The following is a 12606-nucleotide window of genomic DNA, read 5'->3' on the forward strand; positions in this document are numbered from 1 at the left end:
GAAGTAGAGGAAGAGGTGTAGAGGGGATGGGCAGGTTAGGAGGTAGGGAGGGAGAGCCTTGGTACCCAGTCTGGGCTGGGGCTGCAGGATGCACGTAGGGAGAAGCAAAAATAACATAAAGTAAAATAGAATAGAGGGGGAGGAATGAAAAATAAATGAAACAGGTGGTAGAGAAAAGGAAGCAGATGGCTAGTGAGGGTCACTAAATGCCCAGCACTGGGCTGAACAAGGCCTTAAGGGCCAAGGCCTGTAGACTGCGGGTCCAAGCTTGTGCAGCCAGCACACCAAGAGGGGCCCTTTTCAGAAGGCAGGGATGCTGGGAGTCTAAAGTAGAAACAAGGACATGGAGGGGGGCGGCGTGGCCGAGGGGCTAATCATAGAAACCCTCAAGTGTCCCCCAGAGTCACCCAATGCCGGGAAATTAGGGCACTACTTGGAATCCTCTACGTGGCAAAAAGGCATTCATTGTGTTGCAATTCAGAGGGCAGTAAAGGGGGGCAAGGAAACCAAAATACAATATGAAGATGGAGACAGACCAAATTAAAATTGCAGGGCAATCAGGGTTATTTGTATGTCGCTGAGGGGCTGTCCTGGGATGTCAAGAGAAGTAGTGGAATGAAGGCCCGACCTCCCAAATATACAGAACAAGTGTAATGATATCAATAATTGAGCATTTGAACATTTGAAACAGCCCCATGGTACATAACAGAGCAAGGCTGAACAACATATTACAAATACCAAGAGGCGCACCAGCTTGGAAATAGGGGTGGGAGGTGGGGTGGAGCCACAGGGACATAGCAGGCATCGCAGACCAAGTAAAAAGTTGCACAGCATTCAACACGGTGTGGCGCAGACGCCAAGAGCAGTGCGACTCAAAGCGAAACACATCGTAAAATTACCATATCATGTATAAACATGCAGCTGGATACTCATCTGTCCAACAGTTAGTGGGCCCAGTTCTTGTAGTTCCACACCAAGGCGCAGGAGCGGACAGGCTGCAGTGGACCATAGCTATCTCAGCTTCGAGTGGAGGTGGGTTTCAGAGGGGACTGTGATTTGTCTCTGTCCTGGGTCTGAGTGAGCTGTGTCACCACCTGTAGCACCTGATCCCTATCTTTGTGGGATTGTGCTGCTCTCTTGGGGTCTCTGCCTCTGTAGTGTGTTCCACCTTTGTCATGCCATTGCCTGTCCAGGGGGAGGGGGGCGGGTGAGGCAGGGTTTTCAGGGGGTGACTGTTTAGCATTGTGGATGAGTTCTGGAAGGTGGTGTACATGGTTTGGGCAGAGTCTATCCACGAAGAGCTGCAGGTCCTTGGGGTCAAAGAAGTCCTTTAATTTACTGTAGTTGGTGATCTACATCCGGGTTGGTTCGAACAGACCGTACTTTATGTCCATTGACGGAGCCTGGGCCGGAGGGACAGAAAAGCTTTGCAACAGTCATTGGTCTCTCTCAAGAAGTCTGCAGAGATGCAAATATCATGTCCCTCGCATCTGTTGGGTCCATGAGAGCAGGCTGGGGTGAGGAGGTGTCATATCTGCTCATGGCACAAGAAGCGGGCGATCATGGGGCGGGCTGTGACAGACTGTCCTGATGTATCGGACCCATGCAGTGTACTCGCTAGAGCTCCGGGGGGGATCAAAGGTGATGGAGGTGAGCATGGGTGGTTGTCCCTGAGGAAGCCTTTGACGTCTGATCCATTTGCGCGTTCTGGGAAGGCAAAAAAGTGGACATTGCCTCTGCGTCTCCTGTCTTCCAGGTCAATTACTTTGCTGTGGAGAAATAGGATTTCCCTGTTCCGCTCCGGTATGGAGTTGAGACTGTCTTCCATCACTGTGACGCAATGTTCCAGACCCATCAAACAGTTCGGGAATCCCATGATGTCCATGCAGATGGATTTGGTCTCAGCTGCTAGTGCAGAGATGTTGGAGTTCATCCCGTCCAGTCATTGGCCTATTGGTGTGACCTCCTGGGAGATACGCTCCATGGTGGTATCCTGAGCTCGGCCAGTGGGAGCCTCAGACTAGCCCATCACTGGCCTTCCCTCTGTGGTGGCCATAAAGCGGGGCTGGAGGAAAGCTTCCGAGAAGAGGAGTTGTCAAGCTGCCTTCCTGTGGATTTGCTATTGGGTTTGCCAGGGGTCATCACCAGTCTGGGCTCCTAGGGCCGAAGCTGTGCCCAGGAGTGAGTCTCCGACAAAGGACACTTTTGTGGCCAGGTCACATGCTATCTGTCCCACTAGTCATTCAGCCTGCTCGTCTGGGTCACTCAGGTTCTACGGGTTCCAGTAGACTTCAGCCTCAGGACGTGGGAGGTGTCAGCTGAGTCTAATGACTGCATTTACCATGATGCCTTGGGGTCACAAATGCTGGAATGGAAGACAGGGTGCTCCCCTTTTTGACTGTTGTAATTAAGGCTCCCGTGAGCCTCTGAGCTGACGAGCTCGGGTGAAGCACCTGTGCGCCTTCTTGAGTGGTACTTAAACCTGTGAATACTTAAAAAGGCGGCATTTCAAGCAACCCCGCCAGCTACACGTTGCTCTTCGCTGATGACGGCCAAATAGCCAGAAACACGTGTCCGAAGATACGGCACTCGCCGCACCAACTTATGGTGAAAAACTTTCAAAACTCTGTTCAAATTTGTGCTAATGACTGCATTTACCATGATGCCTTGGGGTCACAAATGCTGGAATGGAAGACAGGGTGCTCCCCTTTTTGACTGTTGTAATTAAGGCTCCCGTGAGCCTCTGAGCTGACGAGCTCGGGTGAAGCACCTGTGCGCCTTCTTGAGTGGTACTTAAACCTGTGAATACTTTCAAGGCGGCATTTCAAGCAACCCCGGCAGCTACACGTTGCTCTTCGCTGATGACGGCCAAATAGCCAGAAACACGTGTCCGAAGATACGGGACTCGCCGCACCAACTTATGGTGAAAAACTTTCAAAACTCTGTTCAAATTTGTGCTAATGACTGCATTTACCATGATGCCTTGGGGTCACAAATGCTGGAATGGAAGACAGGGTGCTCCCCTTTTTGACTGGTGTCAGCTGAGAGGTTGGGTCGCAGTTCGCCACCGGCTGGGCCCCTGTTGGTAGCATCTGTTCCTCCACAGAGCTGCACCAGGCAGGATAATTGCCATGGACATAGGTCGAATCCATGAGCTCCTGATTGGCTGTTGACGACTCAATGGCACTGTTCCCTCTCTGTGCAGGGGCTGCAAGAGATATGGGCACTGGGGTAGAAATAGTGAGGGCCCGGGGATGGTGCTGTATTAGGTCCATAGCTTTCAGCCATTCAGAGGCAGAGTTGGTCCGGCTAGTATGTAGTGCCACCACGTCTGCTCTGGTTGGCACCTGAAGCAATACATACATATTAAGGTTTGGGGGGATTGCAGACTCCCTCCCTCGGCCTCAATCAGGCCCCCAGGGACCCTATTCCCCTGGGCTAGTTCCAATAAACAAGGAAGGGGTATGGTGGCCCCTCTCCTGAAGCTTTGAAAGGCCCCCAGTATCCCATCTCCTGGGCCCAATTAAACAGTGGAGGGGGCATGTGGCCTCCATCCAGAAGCCTTTTTTGCCCCATGGGCCTAATCCTCCAGGGCCTAAATAAAAGGGCAAGGGGGAGTGCAACCACCCTCTCCAAGCCTTTTTGGGCCCCAAGAACCCCACCTATTGGGGCCATGATCATAGGGAGGGGACATGCAGTCCCCTTCCCTGAGCCTTAAGAGGCCCAGGGATCCCATTCCCCCAGGGCCAAATACAATAAAAAAGAGGAGGGGGGCATGTGGCACCCCTCCTCAAGTCTTCTTAAGCATCAAGGCCGGGAAACATCCTTTTTTACGACTTTCTTTTTACGAAAGTCGTGGTTAACGAAAGCGCAACAACGCTTTTTTTAACCACGACTCTGTTATTTTGTGCCTTAACTACGTATGTTCTGAACAACGAACATGCGTGGTTAAGGTACAAAGAAGGGAGTTGGCGAAGGAGGACGATGCAGGTGAGAAGGGGTCGACTAAGGTAATTGGTAGGTTTAGGTTTTGGGAAGGGGGTGGGGGGATGGGAGGTTTTAGGTTTTGGGGTGGGGCGTTTTTGGTTTTGAGGAGGGGGTGGGGGGTTAGGGGGTTTTAGATTTTGGGGTGGGGTTGGGGGTGGGGCGTTTTTGGTTTTGGGGAGGGGGGTTTTAGGTTTTGGGGTGGGGTTGGGGGGGTGGGGCGTTTTTGGTTTTTGGGAGGGGGTGGGGGGTTAGGGGGGTTTAGGTTTTTGGATGGGGTTGGGGGGTAGGGCGTTTTAGGTTTTGGGGTGTGGTTGGGGGGGTGGGGCGTTTTTGGTTTTGGGGTGGGGTTGGGGCCATGCATTTTTAAAAAGGGGTAGGGGGGCTGCCCGCTTCCCCGAGCCATCTCAGGTCCAAGGGACCCCATCCCTCAAGGCAGTTCAAGTTTTAAACGAGAGGGGAGCCATGTGGTCCCCCTCCCCAAGCCTCTTTTGGTCTCCTGGACATCATCCCCATGGCCGTCCATTGTTTTAAAATGGGAGGGAGCTGCAAAGCACCCCTCCCTGAGCTTTATTAGGCCCCAGGAACCCCATTATACTGGGCTGCATGATATTATCAAGAGAGGAGGGTTGTGCAGTCCTCCTCTCTGAGCATTCTTAGGCCCCGGGGACTCTATCCTCCGGGGCCATTTTTTATTTAAAGCACAGCTAAATGAGGAGGGCTCAGACCAACCAGTAGTCTTTATTAGCAGAAGTCTATTACCACGGGAACAGAGGTGGAGCGCTATTGAAAGAGAAGCATTTGCTGTGGTCTGGGCACTGAAGAAGCTGAGACCATACCTGTTTGGGACTCACTTCCGGGTTCAGACAAACCACAGGCCCCTCAGATGGCTCATGCAGATGAGGGGTGAGAATCCTAAACTCTTGATGTGGTCCATTTCCCTACAAGGGATGGACTTTATAGTGGAGCATCACCTAGGGATTAACCAAGCCAACGCTGATGGTCTCTCCAGATACTTCCGCCTTAGCGATGAGAGCTCCAAGGAGGTCGGGTAACTCTCCCCACTTTGAGCTGGGGGGGACACATGTTAGACCTGAGAGCCTTAGGGTGGTCACCCATAAATGTTTGTCAAAAACCCTGGTTTCTTCCCAAATCTAGAAGAGGAATGGTTACTACCCCCGCCCGGGAATTGTTTTGTGGGCCTTTTGAGAGTTCCTTATTTTAAAGATTATCTCCCCCTCTTTCTTCTGTTGGGAACCCTGATCATCTTTGTGGGTGTCCCCCCAGATGCCTTCTTGGACACTCTTGTGCTAACCCAGAGGTCCGCCTTCTAAGCAAGCTTCCTGGGATCAGTCAGCTTACTATCTACCAAGTGCTGGCGCAACTCTGTAAAAGAAATACTGAGCAAATGCTCTCTCAGAATCAAGTCATATAACCCTTTGTAATCATCTACTTTGCTGCCCTGAACCCATCCATTCATTGCCTTATTGGATAAATCAAAACTATCTACCCAAGTTTTTGTGGAAAGTTTGGTGCTGTCCCTAAACCTATGACGGTATTTCTCAGGGGTCTCCCAAACTTGGTCAGTAAAGCGTCTTTCATGAGTGCATAGACATTCTGATCAGGAGGAGCTAGTGTAAGAAGTGTATCCCTCCCCACAGCTGGTACATAAAACCACAAAGTCGCCCCTCATTGCTCCTCAGAGGTCCCATGGGCCCTTAGTGCAACTTCATAAGCAGCCAACCACTTGTCAATGTCATCTCCAACCACAAAACTTGGTACCACATTCTTGGGTATACAAACCTTTTTCTCTCCAACAGGTCCTGCATGTATGCTGCCACCATCACTGCTGGACTCAGACTGTCTCGCCTTGATCTCCAGCTCCTTGAGACTCGGTTCATGAGCCAATAAAAGTTTCTTCTTAGCCAAGACTCTCTCAGCTGCAGCCTGATTGGCTGCTCTCTCATCTTCAGCATGTTTGGCTTCTCTCTCTGCCCTCCTTTCCTCCTGTTGAGCCTCAATTTTAAACCTTGCTACCTGCAATTCAAACTCTCTCTCCTCTCTCCCTTCCTCTTTGGTCAGGCCTTGAACGGAGACACTGCTCCCTGGTTTGGCAGGAGACACAGTTGCAGTGGTAACATCATCCACTGATGGCAAAAAATCCTCTGAGGGGCCATCCTCTGGACCCTCCTCCTCAGCATTCTCCTCTGAATGGGCTTCTGCCCAGGCCCTCAGCGCCATTTGAAATTCCTCCTGTTTGACAGTATAGGTCTCCAACAGGGCTAGGTCAAAATCTCCTGCTTGAAACCCAGCCTGAGACATGTTGAGAGAGGATTTTAGTTAGAAAATTGTCAGGAAAAAAACATAATTGCAAAAAGACATACAAAATCAAGTTGACCTTCAACTGAGGGTAGGTAGTGAAATACTTAGCTACTATATGTCACGCACAAATACAAGTCCTATCCTCACCGCTGATCACCAATGTTAGAAATGGGGTCTTTGGTTGGCAGTCAGGTTACCCCCTGTTCAAGCAAGAACCCTCACTCTAGTCAGGGTAAGTCACACACAATCCAAATTATCCTGTGCCCACCCTCTGGTAGCTTGGTACTGAGCAGTCAGGCTTAACTTAGAAAGCAATGTGTAAAGAATTTGTGCAATCAATCATACAATAACACAATATAGCACCACAAAAATACACCACACAGTGTTTAGAAAAATATGTAATATTTATCTGGATAAATGTAGGTCAAAACAATTAAAATGTAATAAGTATGTGTTTGAGATATCACTGAAAAGTGATATAAAGTGTCTTTAAGTCTTTTAAAAGCAAACAAGCACAAAGTACCTGGTTCGCATGAAAAATCTCCGCAAAGAACCACAGAGGAGGAGATGCGTGGAAACAAAGGGGTGTGCGTTGATTTCTCTAGGCGCACACGGCGATGCGTCATTTAGTTTTCATGCAGGGACGGCTGTAAGTCGATTTCCGGTGCTCGGTCATGGATCCTGTTCAGGTTGCGGGGTTTTCAGATGCCCCGGGGACGATGCGTGGATTTCCTGCGCTAGCAGGATGAAGTCACAGGAGCTGCGTCGATCCGGTGGGCGTTGCGTCAAATTTTCTACCACATGGCAGGCGGTGCGTCAATTCCTCTCTGGAAGTCGGGCTTCGTCGTTCCGGCTCGGCTGTGCGTCAATCCAGTGGCCCGTGCGGCGAATCTCCGCCCGCTACGCTGGTGCTGCGTCGATCTTCTCATTGCGAAGTCAGGCTGCGTCGTTACAGTTCGGCGTGCGGTGACATTCTCAACACGGTGCAGGCTGTGCGTCGTTTCTGGCAAGCTCTGCATCGAATTTCACCGCACAAGGAGTCCTTCTTGTAGAGTTGAAGTCTTTTTGGTTGTAAGACTTCAGGGAACAGGAGGCAACCTCGATCCAAGCCCCTGGAGAGCACTTCTTCACCACAGCCAGAGAGCAGCAAGGCAGCAGGGCAACAGGGCAACAGCAAGGCAGCAGACCTTCACAGAAAGCAGACAGGTAAGTCCTTTGGCCAGCCAGGCAGTTCTTCATGGCAGGATGCAGGTTCTGATTCCAGTTTCTTCTCCAGAAAGTGTCTGAGTTGGTAGGGGCAGAGGCTCTGTTTAAATACCCAAATGTGCCTTTGAAGTGGGGGAGACTTCAAAGAGTGGCTTAGAAGTGCACAAGGTCCCCTTTAAGTTCAATCCTGTCTGCCAGGTTCCAGTAGGGGGTGTGGCAGTCCTTTCTGTGAGGGCAGGCTACTGTCCTTTGACATGCAAGTTTCACGCCCTCCACCCTCCCAGCCCAGGAAGACCCATTCAAAATGCAGATGTATGCAAGTGAGGCTGAGTATCCTGTGTTTGGGGTGTGTCTGACTGAATGCACAATAGAGCTGTCAACTAAACCCAGCCAGATGTGGATTGTAAGGCACAGGAAGATTTAAGTGCAGAGAAATGCTCACTTTCTAAAAGTGACATTTCTAAAATAGTAATATTAAATCCAACATCACCAGTCAGCAAGGTTTTGTATCACCATTCTGACCATAGCAAATATGACTTTCCTACTCCTTTCAGATCAGCAGCTACCACTCAAATAATTTATGAGGGCAGCCCCAATGTTAGCCTATGAAGTGAGCAGGCCTCACAGCAGTGTAAAAACGAATTTAGGGTTTTTACACTACCAGGACATGTAAACTACACAGGTACATGTCCTGCCTTTTGCCTACACAGCACCCTGTCCTATGGGTTACCTAGGTCATACCTTAGGGGTGTCTTATATGTAGAAAAAGGAGAGTTGTAGGCTTGGCAAGTACTTTTAAACGCCAAGTCGAATTGCAGTGAAACTGCACACACCGGCCTTGCAATGACAGGCCTGAGACAAGGTTAAGCGGCTACTAAAGTAGCATTTAATCTCCAGGCCCTGGGCACATATAGTGCATCTACTAGGGACTTATAAGTCAATGAAATAGTCAAATTGGGTACGATCCAATGTTATCATGTTTAAAGGGAGAGAGCATATGCACTTTAGCACTGGTTAACAGTGGTAAAGTGCGCAGAGTCTTAAAACCAGCAAAAACAGTATTTAGAAAGTGGAGGGAGTCAGGCAAAAAGTTAGGGGTGACCACCTTAAGGCTGTCAGGTCTAACAGCCTCTAATTGTCATTGAGATTTATTGAGAACTACAAGCTACAGCTATCTAAGCTGGAATTTAAATCAGACTTTGAGAGATGCTGCTGTCTGAGGCTTCTTTTGGATTAAAAAAGAAAATGCTTCTTCCCCTCTTAAAAAGCACTGTGTAAGAAATGGTATTATTAGTTGAAAAAGATGTGAGTACTGTTAAAGTAATGTGTCTGCTATTGTCTTTTCACTGGTAACCTACTACTCCACTAAATAAATTGACTCTCTCAGGGTAGCATTGCAGAGCAGTCTGATTCCTACTCAGAGGAGGTGGTGTGAGCTAACCAGTACATAAAAACAACACTGAACAAATCATGGGCCAGTCAGTATTTTTTCTTATAGGAAGAAACAATAGTTTATGGAACACACACTACTAAATGCTACACATCAGATTACAATTATATACAATTAGGTAGATGAAAGTACCATTGGTGACACCCTCATATCATATTACATCCCTAGCAGGTCCTCAACCCTATAACCAAAATATCCCTTATCTACAGTAGATGCAATAAACTCTAAATAAGAGGGCATAATTTTCAGGTGTTTTCTTCTGCACTTGTTGTAAAGGTGATGTTTCCATTTTGGAGTGCTATATATTGTTGACAACCTTTTCTATGGAAATGTGACATGGTGAAATTACTACATGTGAATAAGATTTTCAAACTTAAATGTATACACATTGATTATCATGTTTTGCTAATTATTTTTGATTTTGTTGTAAGAAAAAAAATCTTTTCACATTGTGTTTGCGTAATCTACTGTCTTCAGAGTCACATGTATTCATTTTGATTTAATTCAAGTTAACTTTTTGAATGCTTATTTTGGTGAACAGTGCCTTTATGACTTATATTAGGACTTTTTGAATCCCCACCACTTTTTAATATTACTTTAAAATATGCCCCAAATGGATAACTGACTGAGTGGAAGAGGGTGCAGGGCCTTGTTCCTTGGTTTATCCTTATGATGCTGAACAAGGTAAAGCATAGTCTTTTATCTGAGCAGATGTTACAATAAGGAAGATTTCTTTGTCTGCACAAAAATTGTGGAGCACTACTGTATGTGATTGCTATGTAATCAGTATCTTTTCTGCAATGTCACACAGCCAGGGTGGGCCCTAGCCCTGCGGAGCCCTATGCCACAAAGTTTGTTGGTACTCCCCCCCCCCGTGACCATCTCCGCCATGGATTGCCTCACTACGGCCCTTTAACAATGCTGCTCAAAACTCCCATCTCTATCCAGGCAGAAGATTGTTCACTAGAGTTATCTTGACATTTTTATTGATACGTCAGAATTGCTGGAGGTTAGGAATGTTGCAGTATGTGTTTTTAAAATAATAATATACTTGCAAACATGGTGCCTCCACCTGAAGTCAGCACCCGGTGCAGTGGCACCGGTCGTATCACCCTAGAGCCGAACCTGTGCACAGCATTGTAACTAGGAAAGTCATCTTTATTGCCCCAGAGACTGACAAATCTGGTGATGATGATCCCCCTCTGATATGTGTCTACAGGTCTTGAAGCTACAAGACCCGTGGACAGAAGAGCATGCAGTATAGACATTACTGTCATCCTCTCTATGACTAAAACTATTCACATCAAATGGTCATAAGTAAGATGCCCTCTTATTATATGTGTAACAAAAATATCTGTTTATTCATAGGTTCAGTCTCCAAAATATGAAGGAAATATCATCCAGGGTTGGATCTCACTTAGGCCCATATTTATACTTTTTGACGCTAAACTGCGCTAACGCAGTTTAGCGTCAAAAAGTTTTGCGCCGGCTAACGCCATTCTGAAGCGCCATGCGGGCGCCGTATTTATTGAATGGCGTTAGCCGGCGCAAGCAGACCGGCGCTGCCTGGTGTGCGCGAGAAAAACCACGTACACCAGGCAGCGCCGGCGTAGGGGGAAAATGGCGCATGGGCGTCTTAAAATGGGGCAAGTCAGGTTACGTCGAAAAAATCGTCGTAACCCGACTTGCGCCATTTATTTTCGACGCCCATCCCCCATCAACATGACTCCTATCATTGTAAAGATAGGAGTCATGCCCCCTTGCCCAATGGCCATGCCCAGGGGACTTCTGTCCCCTGGGCATGGCCATTGGGCATAGTGGCATGTAGGGGGGCACAAATCAGGCCCCCCTATGCCCAAAAAAATTATTTAAAAAAAATAAAAAAATACTTACCTGAATGTCCCTGGGGTGGGTCCCTCCAGCCTTGGGTGTCCTCCTGGGGTGGGCAAGGGTGGCAGGGGGGGTCCCTGGGGGCAGGGGAGGGCACTCTGGGCTCATTTTGAGCCCACTTGTCCCTTAACGCCATGCCTGACCCAGGCGTTAAAAAGCGGCGCAAATACGCCGTTTTTAGCCACGCCCACTCCCGGGCGTCTCTTTTGCCCGGGAGTATAAATACCACGTAAAGGCCTGGGAGTCATTTTTTAGACGGGAACGCCTCCCTTGCATATCATTAACGCAAGGAAGGGGTTCACGCTAAAAAATGACGCACATTCCGGGAACTTTGGCGCTATTCGCCTCTAACGCCATAGTATAAATATGGCGTTAGTTGGCGTTAGTTTAGCGTCGAATTTGCGTCGAAAAAAACGACGCAAATTCGGCGCAAACGGAGTATAAATACGGCCCTTAATGAGGGCATGCAATAAGAGAGTAGATAAATTGCCCTCATTGATTGGTCATGTGCAGGAAGGTACACCTTCCTGCACATAATCATGTACCACTGCAGTGCAGGCATCTTTGCACCATGGTGCAAGGGTGTCGATGTTGGTGCTTAGCAGCTGACTTAGTGCCAGCGAAGCGGTTTATGACAGAAATGCAATGCATCTAGTAGATATGGCACATTGCTGGCCTTTACCAGTGGTACAGGGCAGTGTATCAAGACACTTCCTGCCCCGTCCTTTGCCACAGGGACTTGAAAACCCACCACATACATGGCCATACATCTCAAGCTACTATGCCTCACTTTGCATGATGTGAACACACACATGCATGCTAGCAAGGAAATATGGATAACGGCTCTGTGTGTAAGGGAAGTGTAATATGTCCGGGGGGTTCACATGTAACACACAGGGCACAACACCTGTCTTTTTAAACACAGCACACAAACTCACACAACACGGCTCACCGACAGGTCATATTTTACAGGACAAATGTATAAAATTCTGCAATATCACACACATCCTGCATGGGTGAACTGTTATGCCACAAAACTCACGCAATCTTCATGCCCCTGAGGCTGTACCCTTGATTAAAAGCTGAACCAGCACACACAAATACAATCATGCATGCACACAGGAACCCATACATTGCAAAATGCTAATTTGATCCTCTACTTCATTGACAAATATCGTGCCAGACCAGTTGAAAATAAACACAGGGGCAAGTCTGACACTGTCTCTCTTCTACCATTGCAGCAGACCAAGAATATGGCATCCAGCCATGGGTGATGACACCATATGGGAACCCACAGTCTTAGTCCGAGAAGGCATACAATGAGGCATACATAAGGACAAGAAATGTGGTTGAGAGGACATTTGGCATCCTGAAATCATGTTTTGGATGCCTTGATTTATCAGGGGGGGGAGACTTCTATATTCACCACACCTTGTGTGTAAAATTATCCTAGTGTGTTCTCTATTGCATAACATTTGTGTTTGGACTAATGTCCCTTGGGATGAACAGGTAAAATACCCCAGGGAGGAGGATGAGGACAATGATGTTCCACCACAGGATGGAGAAGCAAAAATACTGCTGCTGGGGCACACAAAGAGGAGCACATATTGTGCACAACTTTTTTGCCTAAACATTGTACCTGATTCCTCACTGTGCACAAATTTATAAATAAATCATTTGATCACACATTTCTCTTGGAGAATTTGTCACATCAATATGCAACAGCAACAGACCTACATCTTGGAAAGCATGTC

The sequence above is a fragment of the Pleurodeles waltl genome, chromosome 1_2 (genome assembly GCF_031143425.1).
Source record: "Pleurodeles waltl isolate 20211129_DDA chromosome 1_2, aPleWal1.hap1.20221129, whole genome shotgun sequence".
NCBI classification, from domain to species: Eukaryota; Metazoa; Chordata; class Amphibia; order Caudata; family Salamandridae; genus Pleurodeles; species Pleurodeles waltl.